This window comes from Balaenoptera borealis, assembly GCF_965194805.1.
Source record: "Balaenoptera borealis genome assembly, chromosome: 2".
In the NCBI taxonomy this organism is placed as follows: domain Eukaryota; kingdom Metazoa; phylum Chordata; class Mammalia; order Artiodactyla; family Balaenopteridae; genus Balaenoptera; species Balaenoptera borealis.
The window spans coordinates 172840489-172856029 of NC_138867.1; positions in this window are offsets into that span (position 1 = coordinate 172840489).

Consider the following 15541-nt stretch of genomic DNA (forward strand, 5'->3'; position numbering starts at 1 on the left):
CACGGGCTTAGTTTCTCAGCAGCATCCCGAACCCGGGCTCAAACCTTCGTGGCCTTCATTGGCAGGCGGTTTCTTAAGCACTGCGCCACCAGGGAAGTCCTCTCCTCATTCTTAAACGAGTTGGTTCTGATTCCCCGCATGGCCACCAGGTGGCAGCAGCGGCGCGTGTCTCCCAGGCCCAGTCCGCCCAGCCCCCTCCCACCTCCCAGAGAGTTTCCAAAACAGACTTTTCCGGTTTTAAACGAGGGCGGGGGTGGAGATTAAAACCCAGTACCACTGAATTTTGTGGCAAAAGGAGGTGGGACCTCTGGGTGAGGGAGGTCTGGCAGCCGGTAGGGCCGGGAATCGAGAGATCCAGGCCCCTCCCCTTTGGGGGTCTTCTGTTTCCCCATCTATGCATCTAGATGGGGAAACACGAGAATTGGTCCGAGTGCTCCAGCTACAGTGCTGCTTACTGTTCTGCGAATGTTCCCTCCCTTGGATTTGCCACCTCGCAGCTTTTGCTCAAGCGCCCTCTGCTAGATATGCCCTCCCTTGAAGATCAGCCCTCCTCATTCCTTAGGGCTGGGCTCCAGCCTGAGGAAGAGGCCTGGACAGTGGCAGAACCAAGTGGACAGGAAGGAGAGGATGCTGGGTCAGCAGCCTCATGAGAAAGACCAGAGTGACCTGACCCCCAGGGGCTCAGAGCTACCCACCTCAAGTCCAGCATCTCCCCCATCCCCAACACACATACACAGCAGAACCTCCAGGGAGCTAAATGCCCCCATGCTGGCCATCCCATTCTTGGGCCCACGGGTAGCACACGACCCAGTTATGTGGTCTTGGAGTTGGCAAACTCACCCCCTGGGTCCAAGGGGTAGGAGTTTGGTGTTTATTGAGCACCACCAGAAATTCTTGCTGAAATGAATGGGAAAAATGAACACCCTGCTTCCACTGGGGGAAGGCTGAGCCTGCCTGGAAGAGAAGCTTGCAGGGAGGACAGCAACACAGAGAGATGGAGTCCTAGTTCCTGGATCCAGCCATGCCTGAAGCCCACCACTCTGGTTCTCTTTTTGTTAAAGCCACGTTGAGTTCTGTTTCTGCTGCTAGAAAATTACCCACAGAAGGGTCATTTTCTGGGCCTCTACTTGTCCATCTCTATAAAAGGAAGGGGTTCAGGGCACTGGCTTGAGGGCCCTACCTCAATGGGTTGGACAACCTCACTTAGCAGAACCCTGGTCCAGTGTTTATTGAGCACTTGCTGTATACTCATTATTCTGGTGCTCCTCTGAGTGTTGATCCCTCAGCTCCTCCCAGCAGCTCCAGGAATCAAGACTGGGGTAGACCCCCTTTCACAGCTTCATTCCTTCATTGATTCAGGAAATCAGTGTTGAGCACCTACTGTATACCAATTCCTGTCCCGAACAGGTCAGAATTGGTGCAGGCATGAGGGGTTCCTGATTGGGTAGGGAAGGCAGATGTTAATCTAATCATCACAAAGAGAGTTATAATAAACCTGGGAGAGTGACAAGTCAAAGTGTGAGGAACAGGAGTGAGGGAGGGCTTCCTGGAAGAGGTGGTACTAGGGCCCAATGGTGAAGAGAGGCCAGAACAGCAAGAGCAAAGGCCCTGTGGCAGAAGTGGTCGGGGAGTAGGTGAGGGGGGCGGATAGAAGTCACAGCCTCCAGGGGCTTGGGGACCTAAGAGTTTTATTCTTAAGTTGGAGGGGGGTGGGGGTGGACGTTCTGGAGCAGAAGAGTTAGAGACCTGATTTGTGAGTTGTTCAAAGATTCTTCCTGCTGCAGTTCAGCCCAGAACAGATGACTCAGCCTGTCTGGCCTCAGTGTTCCAGTCTGTAAAATGGGTAAGGTGGCTTCTCCAGAGCACTTGCCCCCACTCTCAACTTCCTCTCCTCTGAGTCTTTCTCTCTTGAGAAAGAGACTCATCCCACCATGAGTCAGGATGCATGTTTCCATCAGGGGGACAGGCTGCCTCAGTTTACCTCCCCAGATACCTGCCTCTTCTGTCTCTCCAGCAGCCTCTGGGTGGTTTGGTCACAAAGACACGTTGTCTCTGCCTCTTCCCTTGAACCAGGATGGGGCTGGGGTATCAGGGGCCTCTGGGGACAGTGGTTGCAGGAGATGACACAGAACAGGCCTGGCCTAGCTTCTTACGTGTCACAGCCTGCACCCCGCAGATCCCAGGCCCTTGGCCTGAACTGAAATGCCCTTCCCCCAACTGTGCACCTTTGCCCATTCCTACTTTTTTTTTTTTTTTAAGGCTATGTTTGCATACCACACTATTCACCCTTTTAAAGTGAACAATTCAGTGGCATTTAGTAACTTTACAACGTTGTGCAACCATCATTACTATCTAGTTCCAGAACATTTCCATCATCCCAAAAGAGACCCCAGCACCATGAGCAGTCACTCCCATTCCCCCTCCCCCAGCCCCAGGCAACCACTGATCTGCTTTCTGTCTCTATGGATCTGCCTGTTCTGGACATTTCATATAAATGGGATCATGTAACAGGTGGCCTTTCGTGTCTGTTCTTTTGTAGAAGAAACTCACCTTGATGTTCTTGATGTTTGAGGTTAACCCATGTTGTAGCGCATATCAAAACTTCATTCCTTTTTTTAATTGCTGCACCGCGCGGCTTGCAGGATCTTAGTTGCCAGACCAGGAATTGAACCCGGACCCTACCAGTGAAAACGCTGAGTCCTAACCACTGGACCGCCAGGGAATTCCCACTTCATTCCTTTTTATGGCTGAGTAATATTCCATTGTATGGATGGACTGCATTTTGTTTATCCATTCGTCTATTGATGGACATTTGGGCTATTTCCACCTTTTGGCGATTGTGACTAGTGCTGCTATGAACATTGTGTACAAGCATGAGTGTGAACACCTGTTTTCAATTCTCTTGGTATATACTTAGAAGTAGAATTGTTTGATCACATTGTAATTCTAGGTTTAAATGATTGATGAACTGCCAGATTGTTTTCTAGAGTGCCTGCACATTTTCCATTCCCATCAGCAGTGTGTGAGGGCTCCAATTTTCCCACATTCTCATCAACACCTGTTATTTCCCACTTTTTGAGTCTGGCCATCCTAGTGGGTGTGAGGTGGTATCTCATGGTGTCTTGATTTGCATTTCCCTGAGGACTAATGAGGCTGAGCATCTTTTCATGTGCATACTGGCCATTTGTACATTTTCTTTGGAGAAATGTCCATTCAAGGCTTTTGCCCATTTTTCATTGGGTTATTTATCTTTGATTGAGTTGTGAGAGTTCTTTACATATTCTGGATATCAATCTCTTGTCAGATATATGATTTGCAAATGTTTTCTGCCGTTCTGTGGGTTGTCTTTTCACTCTCTTAAGTGTCCTTTGTCAAAAAAACTCTTAAATTTGGAGCCCAATTTATGTATTTTCCTTTGGTTACTTGGGTGTTAGGCCTCATAGCTAAGAATTCTTGTGTTTGATGCCCCCTCTTGCAGGCCCCTCTCCCCATCCTCCCTGCCCCCCAGCCTCTCCCTCTGGCGGACCCTGACCTACCTCCCCTCCCCCGACTCCCAGCCACCCTGCACTAACTCGGGTTGGGGCATCTGCGTCCAACCATGTCCCGGCACTGGGAGGCCTCTTGGGCAGGCACTAGGCAGCTTCCATCAATGTTTAATAACGGAGCGCTCGGAACCTTGGCACGGACGTGGGAAACCCCGCCAGGAGGCATCTGCCCCTTGGCCACACGTGGGGGCCCGCGACCAAGCAGGGCCCCGCTTTCCAGGTGGGGAAACCAAGATACGGAGGGAGCAGGAGGGAACCTGCCTGGTCCCCATGTTGGGGCGATGGCCGAGGTCATGCCCTGGGTTCGGCCCCGGAGCTGCTCCTGGCTTCTGTCCCCTCCCTGGACTGACCCTGCCCGGCGGGAACCGCCTGCGGGCAAGGCGGTTCCTGCTGAAACCAAAACACCCAGGAGGAGAAGAAAAACACTCTGTGGGCTGGGATGGGGAGGGGCGGAGAGGGAGTAGAGGCGGGCCAGGGAGGAGGGGCAGGGCGGGTTTTCTCCTCTGCAGCTGGGGTGCGCCTTCGGGTTGGCGGCTGGAGGAACCGAGTGTCACACAGTAGGTGGACGAACCGAGTGTCACACAGTAGGTGGACAAACGTCTCTCACATCCTGACCGAGTCCTGCTCGGCCTCCAACTGGCAGTGCAGCCTGGGACTCTCTAGCCTAAGTGTCCCCGTCGGTGGGACGGGGGTGGTTAACCCTCCTTGGGGGTTGTGAGAGGTGAAGCGGGTGCCTGGCTCTGGAGGCGCGCACCTTAGGGAGCTGTCCCTAACATCATCCTCAATAACACGCAAGTCACGGTTTGTTCAAGAGCACGCAGAGATTTGTTCCATGTAGGGGCGCCTCTGGCTGTTTTTACATCCCCAGCTTCCCGCGATTTGCCAGGTGGGGGCGACCGTGTCTCCCTAACTGCCCACCTCCCTCTCTGTCTGTCTCTTTTTGTCTCTCCAGCTCTCTTGTTTCTCTCCCTTTCTCTTCGGTCTCATCTCTCCCTTTTCTCTCCACCTCACCTCTCTCTGTCTCTCCCTCTCTCTCTCTATCTCTCACTGCCTCTGTCTCTCCCTCAACCCTCCTCCAGATCTCCCAGACTAGGCCTGCGTCAGCCGGGGCAGCCCAGGCCTGGCCAGTGTCTTAGGCCCACATTTCCCTGAGACAAGCCCAGATCCTAATCTCCCCCCAGCCACCCCCCGCTGTGGCCTCAGGGTCGGGATCTAGGCATCTTGGGGCCCTCACTTGCCGCCTGGAAAACCCAAATGGCATAAGAATCCCTCTCTAAGCCTGAGAGCCTAGCAGCTCAAAACCCACAGTCTCAAGACACAAGAGTTGCCCCCCACCCCATTTATTTAGATGGGGAAACTGAGGCCTGCATCATGAAAAATCCCATCCAGAGCCCCCAGCTCCAGTGCTGTCACTGGTCACCCTGGTCCCCAGCCTGTGGCCCCCCTGGGCCTACCCTGTAAATGGTCGCTATTGTTCCACCCAGACGGGCTGGGTGGTGACATCCCCACCTCCCAGAGCTGGTTTCCCAGTGGCAGATCTGGCAGGTGGCCCAGGCCGTGTCCCAGTGGCATTGGCAGCTGCCTGGTGCCAGCTGGAAATGGGGACCAGAGGGTGGGGTCTGAGGTGGGGCCTCAGGCCCAGGAAACTCCAGGGTCAGGAAGTCCCACAGTGTCCCCACCCTCCCTGGCTTACATCTTTGTGTAGGGGGTGGGACAGGGAGGGAGCCGCTTCTCAGTCCGAGGGTCCCTTCTTCAGGAAACATCCCTCACCACCTACCAGACTCCTGGGGATCCCCAGCTCAGAGTACCTCCCTCTGGGCCAGCCTTGACCCTGTGGAACTGGGGGTATCTATGTTGGGCCCAGACCCTCCCAAACTGGGGCCTTGGACATCTTCCCACACAAGGCAGGCACATGAAGGTGGCTGGGAATGAATGAGCAAATGAGTGGACAAACACATGATATACATGCATCCTTGAACCACAGAAACACAGGCCATGAACACTGAAACTGGAATTCTTAGCACACCTAGGGGGCTCCCACCACAGCCCGCATCTGAAGCCAGGAACTGAATAATACATTCCAGGGTGGGAGGGACATTTGACGGTATGTGTCTGCACCCCCAGGCCACCCCAACTCAAGTAAAGTGCGGTCCCAGGACCAGGGTCTGGAGCCCTAAGTTCAGGGTTCACATCTCGCCTCTGCCACTCATTGACCTGGACAACCACTTCGCCTCTCGGAGCCTCAGTTTGCCCATCTGTAAAATGGGGATGGTGCCCTTGTCTCAGGCTTGTTGGGGGAAGTGAATGAATCTGTGTGAAGCAGGGTCAGGCCTATCTTCAACTGTGAGTGATGAGCCTCCTCCCTCTGACAAGGATTAAAATTATAGAGATAAAATCAAAGATGGAAGGACAGTAATTGCGCAGAAGCAAACTGACCGCCCTGGTGACTCCGGTGGGGGGTGGGGCACGAGGCTCCCTCCCAGATCCTGGTTGCCTCTTGACTTCCTACTGACCCTTTCAGCCTCTCCTTTACTCAGATATCTCTGCGTCCAGAGCCTCATCTCAGTTCTCCCTCTGTGAAACAGGACCAAACAGGCATCACTGACACTCTTCCTTCCCCACCCCATCCACTAGTGAAATTGTTCCCAAATCGCACCCCTCCTCACCACCTTGTCCAGCCCCGTCCTTGATCCCTGGACCAGAGCAGGCATTCCTGGCCTCCTCACTTTTGCCCTCATCCCCCATAGACTCTGTAGTGACCAGTCAGACTCATCCTTCCTTCCTCCAGAGCCCTCTATGGCTCCCACCTCCCTCAAGGTAAAAGCCAAAGTCTTCCTCGAGGCCACAAGGCCCTGCTGGTCTTACTGCTCCCATTTCTTTTCCCTTCTTACCTGGCTCAGGCCACATAGGCCTCCTCAAAATACCTCCAACAAGTCTGGCAATTTCTTGCCTTGTGGACTTTGCACAGGCTGTTCCTCTGCCTGGAACCGTCTTCCCTGAGACACCCAAATGTTTCCCCCACCTCCTTCAGGTCTTGGCTCAAATGCCATTCTCACCCACGTGCCCTTTCTTCCTCTCCTACCATCAGGAGTCTAGATTTTGTTCACAGCAGTGTCAAATCAGTGTGCTCACAAATAATCACACTGATAATAAGAGTCATTTATCACATGCCTACTGTGTGCCAGGCCCTGGGCTGGTGGCTGGGAACACAGCTGGGGACAATTGAGACATCCCTGCCCTTGAGGGATTCATGGTCTGGAGGCAGGGAAGGAGATGGACAGTACGGATAAAGTGGGACACACGACCAGATGTGGCAGAGGGAGGGTCTTTTCAGATTGGGAAGTCATGGAGGGCCTCCTGGTAGAGGTGATATTGGAGCCCAGGCCCGAATGAAGGGAGGGAGAGAGTGGGAGTTGTGATGAGAAGGTTCCAGGCAGAGGTAAAGGCTCTGACCTGGGAATGAGCTTGTTTGCAAGGAGGCCATGGAAGGAGATGATGGGGGGAGGGCAGCAGGGCTGGACCTTATGGGGCCTTGGGGGCCACAGGGAGGGCGACGGTCTTTACCCTAAAAACAATCGGTGGACTTCCCTGGCAGTACAGTGGTTAAGACTCCCCACTTCCACTGCAGGGGACACGGGTTCTATCCCTGGTCAGGGAACTAAAATCCCACTGCTGTGCGGCCAAAAGAAAACAAAACCAAATAAAACAAAAACAACTGGGCACGCTGGGAGGGTCTGGGGTGGGGGGGCGGCGCGTAGGACTTGATTTGTGTCTCCCAAGGGAAAGACATGACTGCGTGTGGTTACTCTGGTGGCCGTGTATTTCTCACTAGTTCACAGGTGGAGAAACGGAGACTCAGAGACGCGAAGTGATTTACTCAGCATCCCCAGGTCCAATCTCCCCAACCTGGAGCTTGCAATCCCCTCCCCCCCCATGCACCCCTTCCCCCCCGCCCCCGCGGCCCAGATGTAGATGGGGAAACCAAGGCACAGAGGTGCTATCACTCCCCAAGGCCCCCCCGGGAATGGAGTCAGCCCCCTCCACGCTCCCTGCCCTTCCCCTGCGTAGCCTCACTAGGGGACTTTCTCACAGGGAGGAAGCAGCAGCAGCTGTTTTCACAACTCGGTGGCCAAAGCTGCAGGCCTGGGTTTCAGTTTGCAAATGGCATCCGGCTCCAACCGCCCGCTGCAGCCTGGGAGGTTTGCTGGGCCGCTGCCTGCAGAACACTATCTGTGCTAAGAGGACGCACTACCTGCTGACTTGGGGAAGCAGGGTACCGCCGGGCCTGGGGGCGGCCAGGGGTCAGCAGTCTGGGGAGTCACTGACTCCTCATCCTCATTTAGCCTCGATCACTCATTCAATCAATAGCCAATGCTTACTTCATGCTTTGCTGTATTAGCACATTTTATTCTCCCAGTGATCATAAATTAAGTGCATATCAGGCTGTGTACCAGGTATTGTTCATTTAAGCATCCTAACAGTCCTTAGAGGCAATATAGGCCTGTGACCGCTGTAACAGGTGACCATAAACCTGGTGCTTAATACAATAAAAATGTATTCTCTGACAGCTCAGGAGGCCGGAAGTCTGAAATCAAGGCGAGGGCAGCGTGGGTTCCTTCTGGAGGCTCTGAGGGAGAATCTGCCCCTTGCCTCTCTCCTGGCTGCTGGTGGCTGGCATTCCTTGGCTTGTGGCTGCATCACTCCAATCTCTGTCTCTGTCTTCTCCTCTGTCTCTTTGTCTTCTCCTTTTCTGTCTCTTATAAGGACACCTCTCATTGGATTTACGGTCACCCTACTCTAGGATGATCTTGTCTCAAGATCCTCAATTACATCTGCAAAGACCCCTGTTCCAAATAAGGTCACATTTGGAGGTTCTGGGTAGGCAGATTTTTGGGGGGCCACGATTCAACTCTCTCCGGGCAGGTATTATCAGCTCTACTTTACAGGTCAGAGAACCGAGGCACAGAGAGGTCAGGTTGATGATCTGAAGGGCTAGGACTTAAACCTAGCTGGTTGGAGCCTAGATCTACTCATTTCACTGCTCTGGAATCACCTCCAGTCTGCTGTGTTCCAGGTCCTTGCCGGGAGCTGGGGACACAGAAGGGAACGAGAATTGCAGTATCAGGCACGTGGCTTTTGAACTTCAGGCTGATGACTCTTCCGTGTGTTAGAGAGTGATCTTAGGATCAAGGGTCTCTTCTGTAGTGGGCTGAACAGTTATCCTCCAAAAGACATGTCCACCTGGTACCAATGAATGGGAACTTATTTGGAAATAAATTCTTTGCAGATTTAATTAAGGTAAGGATCTCAAGATTAGCTCATCCTGGATTAGGACGGGTCTTAAATCCAATGACAAGTGTCCCTATAAGATAAGAGAAAGGAGGGGAAGATGTGAGACAGAGGAGACAGCCATATGAAGACAGAGGCAGAGCCTGGAATGTTGCTGCTATAAACCAAGGAATGCTAAGGGTTTCCAGCAGCCATCAGAAGCCAGGAGAGAGGTGTTGGACAGAGCCTCTATAAGGAACCAGCCCTGCCAGCACCTTGATCTCAGGCTTCTGGCCTCCAGAACTGTGAAAGAATAAATTTTTGTTGTTTTAAGCTACCCAGTTCTTGGTACTTTGTTTTGGTAGCCCCAGGAAACTTCCACACTACTCTCATCCCGAATAATGATCCCCCTGTCTTCCCGCAGGTGCCCCAGCCCTGAGAGGGCAGTGCCTACCCCCAGGGCACTCTGGCCAGGAGTAGGGAGGCATGTCTTTCTCTTTTGGGGATTTCAGGGGTTTGTGGGTTGTGGACTCTGAAATGCTCAAAAACTCCAGATGCTTTTCTAAAGTGTTGGAAAGTCTGAGTTTCTCATGAATATGTGACTTGGGAAACACTGGTTTTGTTGGATTTTGTAGCTTTTGTCAATCAAATGGCATCTCACTTGTGTTTTGATTTACATCTTCCTTATCTCCAGTCGATTCTGAACATCTTGCCACATGGGTTTCCTCCTTGGTTCTTTATATATGTTCAATACTATTCCTCTGTCAGTCGAGTATATTGCAAATATCTTCCTCTTGTTTGTAATCTGTCTCTTTACTTTCTTCAAGGTACTTTGATTAACAAAGAGTTTTAATCTTAATATATACAAATTGGTCAATATTTTCTCATGTAGTATACAATGCCTGTTGGCTCTTTTGGGGGAAGTCTTTCCTTAGTGAAGATCACCTATATTTTCTTTCTTTCTTTCTTTTTTTTTTTTTAATATTTATTTGGTTTCTCCGGGTGTTAGTTGCAGCTCGTGGACTCCTTAGTTGCGGCACGTGAATTCTTAGTTACGGCATGTGGGATCTAGTCCCCTGACCAGAGATTGAACCCAGGCCCCCTGCATTGGGAGCACAGAGTCTTATCTACTGCGCCACTAGGGAAGTCCTGCTCACCTATATTTTCTACCAAGACATTTAAGCTTTATTCAAGCTTTTTTTTTTTGCACATAACCCCTTCACCCACATGGAATTGAGTTTTGTGAGATGTAGGGATTCAATTTAACGGTTTTTAGCATGGACTCTTACTTCCCAGATCCTTTTATGAGATAGTCTCCCCTCCCCACTGCTGGGACAGACCCTCTCCATTTTGGAGCAAAATACCTGACCTGCATTGGGTGTCTGTAGGCATTTAAATCCAATCCATTGGTTAATGTGTCTCTCCCTGTGCCAACACCCCTCTGACTCAGTTACAGGTTTTGTAATGGATCCCAATATCTGGTAGGACAGGTAACAGCACCCTGTTCTTCTGCAGAAGCATCCTGGTTATTCACAACCCTCTGCTTTTCCAGATAAAAAATTGATTCATCTTAAGGTTCCCGGGGAAAAAACCCTGCTGTGACTTTGGTTGGGGTGTGTTAAGATGTCAGATGAGGGGCTTCTCTGGTGGTGCAGTGGTTAAGAATCCACCTGCCAATGTAGGGGACATGGGTTCGAGCCCTGGTCCGGGAAGATCCCACATGCCACGGAGCAACTAAGCCCGTGCGCCACAACTACAGAGCCTGTGCTCTAGAGCCCGCGAGCTACTAATACTGAGCCCACGTGCCACAACTACTGAAGCCCGCGCACCTAGAGCCCGTGCTCCACAACAAGAGAAGCCACCACGATGAGAAGCCCGCGCACCGCAACGAAGAGTAGCCCCCGCTTGCCGCAACTAGAGAAAGCCCGCGCGCAGCAACGAAGACCCAACGCAGCCATAACTAACTAACTAACTAACTAAATAAATAAATAAAACTTTAGATGGAAAGAATCAGTGTCCTTTGAGCCTCAGCCTCCCTGTCCGTGAGTATGGTGCATCCACCATCCCTGTTGCTTCCTTAGTATTTCTTTCTTTTAAAAATAAATTTATTTATTTATTTTTGGCTGCATTGGGTCTCTGCTGCCTGCGGGCTTTCTCTAGTTGCAGCTAGCGTGGCTACTACTCTTCGTTGCAGTGGGCAGGCTTCTCATTGCAGTGGCTTCTCTTGTGGAGCACGGGCTGTCGGTGCGCGGGCTTCAGTAGTTGTGGCACGCGGGCTCAGTAGTTGTGGCTCCCGGGCTCTGGACTGCAGGCTCAGTAGATGTGGTGCACGGGCTTAGTTGCTCCGTGGCATGTGGGATCTTCCCAGACCAGGGATCAAACCCATGTCCCCTGCATTGGCAGGCGGATTCTTAACCACTGCACCACCAGGGAAATCCCTTCCTTAGTATCTTTTTTTTCTTTTAATCTTTATTGGAGTATAATTGCTTTACAATGTTGTGTTAGTTTCTGTTGTACAACAAAGTGAATCAGCTATAAGTATACATATATCCCCATATCCCCTCCTTCTTGAGCCTCCCTCCCATCTTCTCTATCCCACCCCTCTAGGTGGTCACAAAACATTGAGCTGATCTCCCTGTGCTATGGGGCTGCTTCCCACTAGCCATCCATTTTACATTTGGTAGTGTATATATGTCAATGCTACTCTCTCATTTTGTCCCACCTTCCCCTCCCCCCACCCCCATGTCCTCAAGTCCATTCTCTACATCTGCATCTTTATTCCTGCCCTGCCACTAGGTTCTTCAGTAGATTTTTTTTAGATTCCATACATGTGTGTTATCATTTTTTTAGATTCCATACATGTGCGTTAGCATACGGTATTTGTTTTTCTCTTTCTGACTTACTTCACTCTGTATGACAGACTCCAGGTCCATCCACCTCACTACAAATAACTCAATTTCGTTCCTTTTTATGGCTGAGTAATATTCCATTGTATATATGTGCCACATCTTCTTTTTTTTAAAAATTTATTTGTTATTTATTTATTATTTTGGGCTGCATTAGCTCTTCGTTGTGGTGCGCAGGCTTCTCATTGCGGTGGCTTCTCTTGTTGCGGAGCACAGGCTTTGGCATGCGGGCTTTAGTAGTTGTGGCTCGCGGGCTCTAGAGTGCAGGCTCAGTAGTTGTGGCTCACGGGCTTAGTTGCTCCGCAGCACGTGGGATCTTCCCGGACCAGGGCTCGAACCTGTGTCCCCTGCATTGGCAGGTGGATTCTTAACCACTGCGCTACCAGGAAAGCCCATGCTACATCTTCTTTATCCATTCATCTGTTGATGGACATTTGGTAGCTTCCATGTCCTGGCAATTGTAAATAGTGCTGCAGTGAACATTGTGGTACGTGTATCTTTTTGAATTATGGTTTTCTCAGGGTATATGCCCAGCAGTGGGATTGCTGGGTCATATGGTAGGAAAGAGGAATAAATGAAGCAATTGGTGTTCTCAACCCCTCAGGGAAACAGAAACCACTGTATTAAGAGATAATAAGGTACCTTAGTATCCAAGCTTCATTTATTCCTCTTTCCTGATGCAAGGTGCCCTCCATCTGATCTTCCATTTTACCACTGCATTCTTGATTCCACTATGAGGTTTTTTTTTTCTTACCTGGTATTTCTGATTTCTGCCTGGTTCTTTTCTGAATTTTGTTTTGTTTTGTTCTGTTCAGATGGACCCACTTTCACATGGCCGGCATATTCCCCTGCCTGGTTTGGGATGCACGTCAAGCTCATTTTAAGCTCTTGGCCTATCTGTCCTCCTGTTCTCACTCCTGGTGGAAGCCATGGTTCAGAGATTTTTCCTGGTGAAATAATGGGTTTCTCCAGATCTGGTCATTTTTTTTTTTTTTTAAAGGGTATTTTTTTTTTTTAATTATTTATTTATTTATTTATTTATTTTTGGTTGTGTTGGGTCTTCGTTTCTGTGCGAGGGCTTTGTCCAGTTGTGGCAAGCGGGAGCCACTCTTCATCGCGGTGCGCGGGCCTCTCACTATTGCGGCCTCTCTTGTTGCGGAGCACAGGCTCCAGACGCGCAGGCTCAGCAATTGTGGCTCATGGGCCCAGTTGCTCCGCGGCATGTGGGATCTTCCCAGACCAGGGCTCGAACCCGTGTGCCCTGCATTGGCAGGCAGATTCTCAACCACTGCGCCACCAGGGAAGCCCCCAGATCTGGTCATTTTGATTCCAGCCCATTTCCTCAGGGACATCAAAGATAAGGCCAGTCCCAGTTCCCCTGTCTCAGGGAATGAGATGAGTCCCCAAGTCCCCTAAAACCTCAGGCCATTACTTCTCACTTCCCCTCCCTCCCCGAGTCCCGGTTTCCACTAGCATCTCCCAGGGGGGCAGCTCGTGGCGGGAGTAGGTGGGAGTCACTCTATTCCAAGCGCCCCCCTAGGGGCGAGAAGGAGCAGTCCCTGCTCGGGTCATTCTGCTGGCAGGTGCACCGCGTGGTCCTGCAGTGGCGGGGGCCGGGTGGAGGGCGGGAGGATGCCAGGAGCAGAATTCCCAGCCGCCCCCTCGAGGCTGTCTGGCGCCTCCATCTCAGGCCCGGGTCATTCTCAAAATTTTCTCGGCATCCCCACTCTGGCGCCTCTGGGTCAGTCTCTAGGAAGAGCTGAGATTTTCCTCAGTCCTGGACATCAGGCCTGGGATCGGCCTCAGGAGCCCAGAGGTCATTTCAAAATGCTCTGTGTCATGGAAACTTTCAAACACTCCCTGCAGTGGAGAACACACAGTGACCTGTGGGCCATCCCCAGATTCACAGTGAGCCAGGCTACACTCACCACATGTCCACGGCACCCCACCCTCCTCGACCTTATTAGGTCCATGCTAATCCCAAGGTCATGCTTCTCACCCAAGAGGAGAAATTCTTCTTACTGGACAAGCCTGGCTCCGAAAGCAAAATCACCCCTGAAACCCACCAGGAACGAGGGTCCCCTTCATTCCCTGCCCCCCAGCCTTTGGAGTCCTACCTGCACCTCTCCATGCTGAGGGCCCTGGCCTATGTCACAGCCTTGGAGCTGCAGGTTGAGAGCTTGGGATCTTGGTTTTCCCATCCGTATGTCCAAGGGGTGCCAGTCTGGTTTGGTGTTGGGGGGAGGTCCACGGGCCAGACCTAGGAGATGGAATTAATGGCCCAAGAGCTCTCTCTGTCTCTCCCCACCCCCGTCTCTCCTGCTGTCTCCCTGTCTCTCTATTTCTCTCTCCCTCTCTGTGTCTGTTTTCTCTGTCTCTCCACTGTCTTCCCCCACCCCCGCCATCTTCTTCTCTCTCTCTCTCTGTTTCCGTCTCTCTGTCTCTCCCTCTCTCTCTCTCCCTCCTTGTCTCTCTCTGTTTCCTCATCTCTCTGTCTCTCCTTGTCTCTCTCTGTCTCTCTTTCCCTGTCTCTCATTCATATCTCTCTTCCTGTGTCTCTCTCTCGTCCTGTTTCTCCCTATCTCTCTCTGTGTGTGTCTCTCTCCCTGTCTCTCACTAACTCTGTCTCTCTATTTGTGTCTCTCTCTGTCTCTGTTTCTCTCTCTCCCTATCTCTCTGTATCTCTCTCCCTGTCTCTCCATCTCTCTCCTGTCTCTGTGTCTCCCTCTCTCTCCCACCGTCTGTCTGTCTGTCTCACAGGTGTATTGGGTCCGCTGTCTGACTTCCCTGCAACCCTTGCTTCTGCCCTGGGGCCTCCAGTCTGAGGAGGATGAGCTCTTGTTGAACCTCCAGTGAATGGCTGATGGGCTGGACTTTCCAATGAGGCCAGAATTGCACACACTGGGCCCAACCGGCTATGGCCACCTTGCCCTGACCCTGTACATCCCCCCACCTTGGGGGCCACACTGCTGAGTCCCCAAAGCAGCCTCCCCAGGTCCCCTTGCCAGGTCATGAGCTCCCCCACTGGTCACCCTGAGTCCAACTTCCTGGTTATCCCGGGACTCCAGAGTCTCAGGTTACCGGCCTGGGCTCCTCACCACCCCCAAGACTGTTCCAGAATAGAAGCAGCCCCAGGACTGGACCTTGTCAAGGGGCAGCTGTGCACTGGGGCGTGGCTGGGACAGCACTGCTGCCTCATCGGGCTGGCCCCGGCCACGCAGGGAAGGCTCCTGCCTTGCAGATTATCAACCCGAGCATTTGGACAATGGTGAGATGTGCGATCTAGCCTTTGTTGACTTTCGTTAGCATAGAACAAATAAATGCAGCAGAGAGAGCAGAAGATACTCAATCCAACCAAAGATTTATTTATCCTACCCTGACGGTACCTACTGCATCACCCCCAACCTACCCAGTCCCCAGTACAGACCCACACAGCGGGTGGGGGTATCATTACCCCCATAGTACAGATGAGGAAACTGAGACAGTATCTCTGTACAGCTGTGACAGCTGTAATATCTCCATTTCCAAACAACTGCTTTTTAACCTTTTTTCTGTGTTTATATAATGGTATGCTCACATATCTTTCACAAATACTTCATGTATAGCATGTTGATATTGACACAACTTAAAATACAGATGTGTTTTATTTTATTTTATTTTTTAAAAATTATTTATTTATTTTATTTTTGGCTGTGTTGGGTCTTCGTTTCTGTGCGAGGGCTTTCTCTAGTTGCGGCAAGCGGGGGCCACTCTTCATCGCGGTGCGCGGGCCTCTCACTATCGCGGCCTCTCTTGTTGCGGAGCACAGGCTCCAGACGCGCA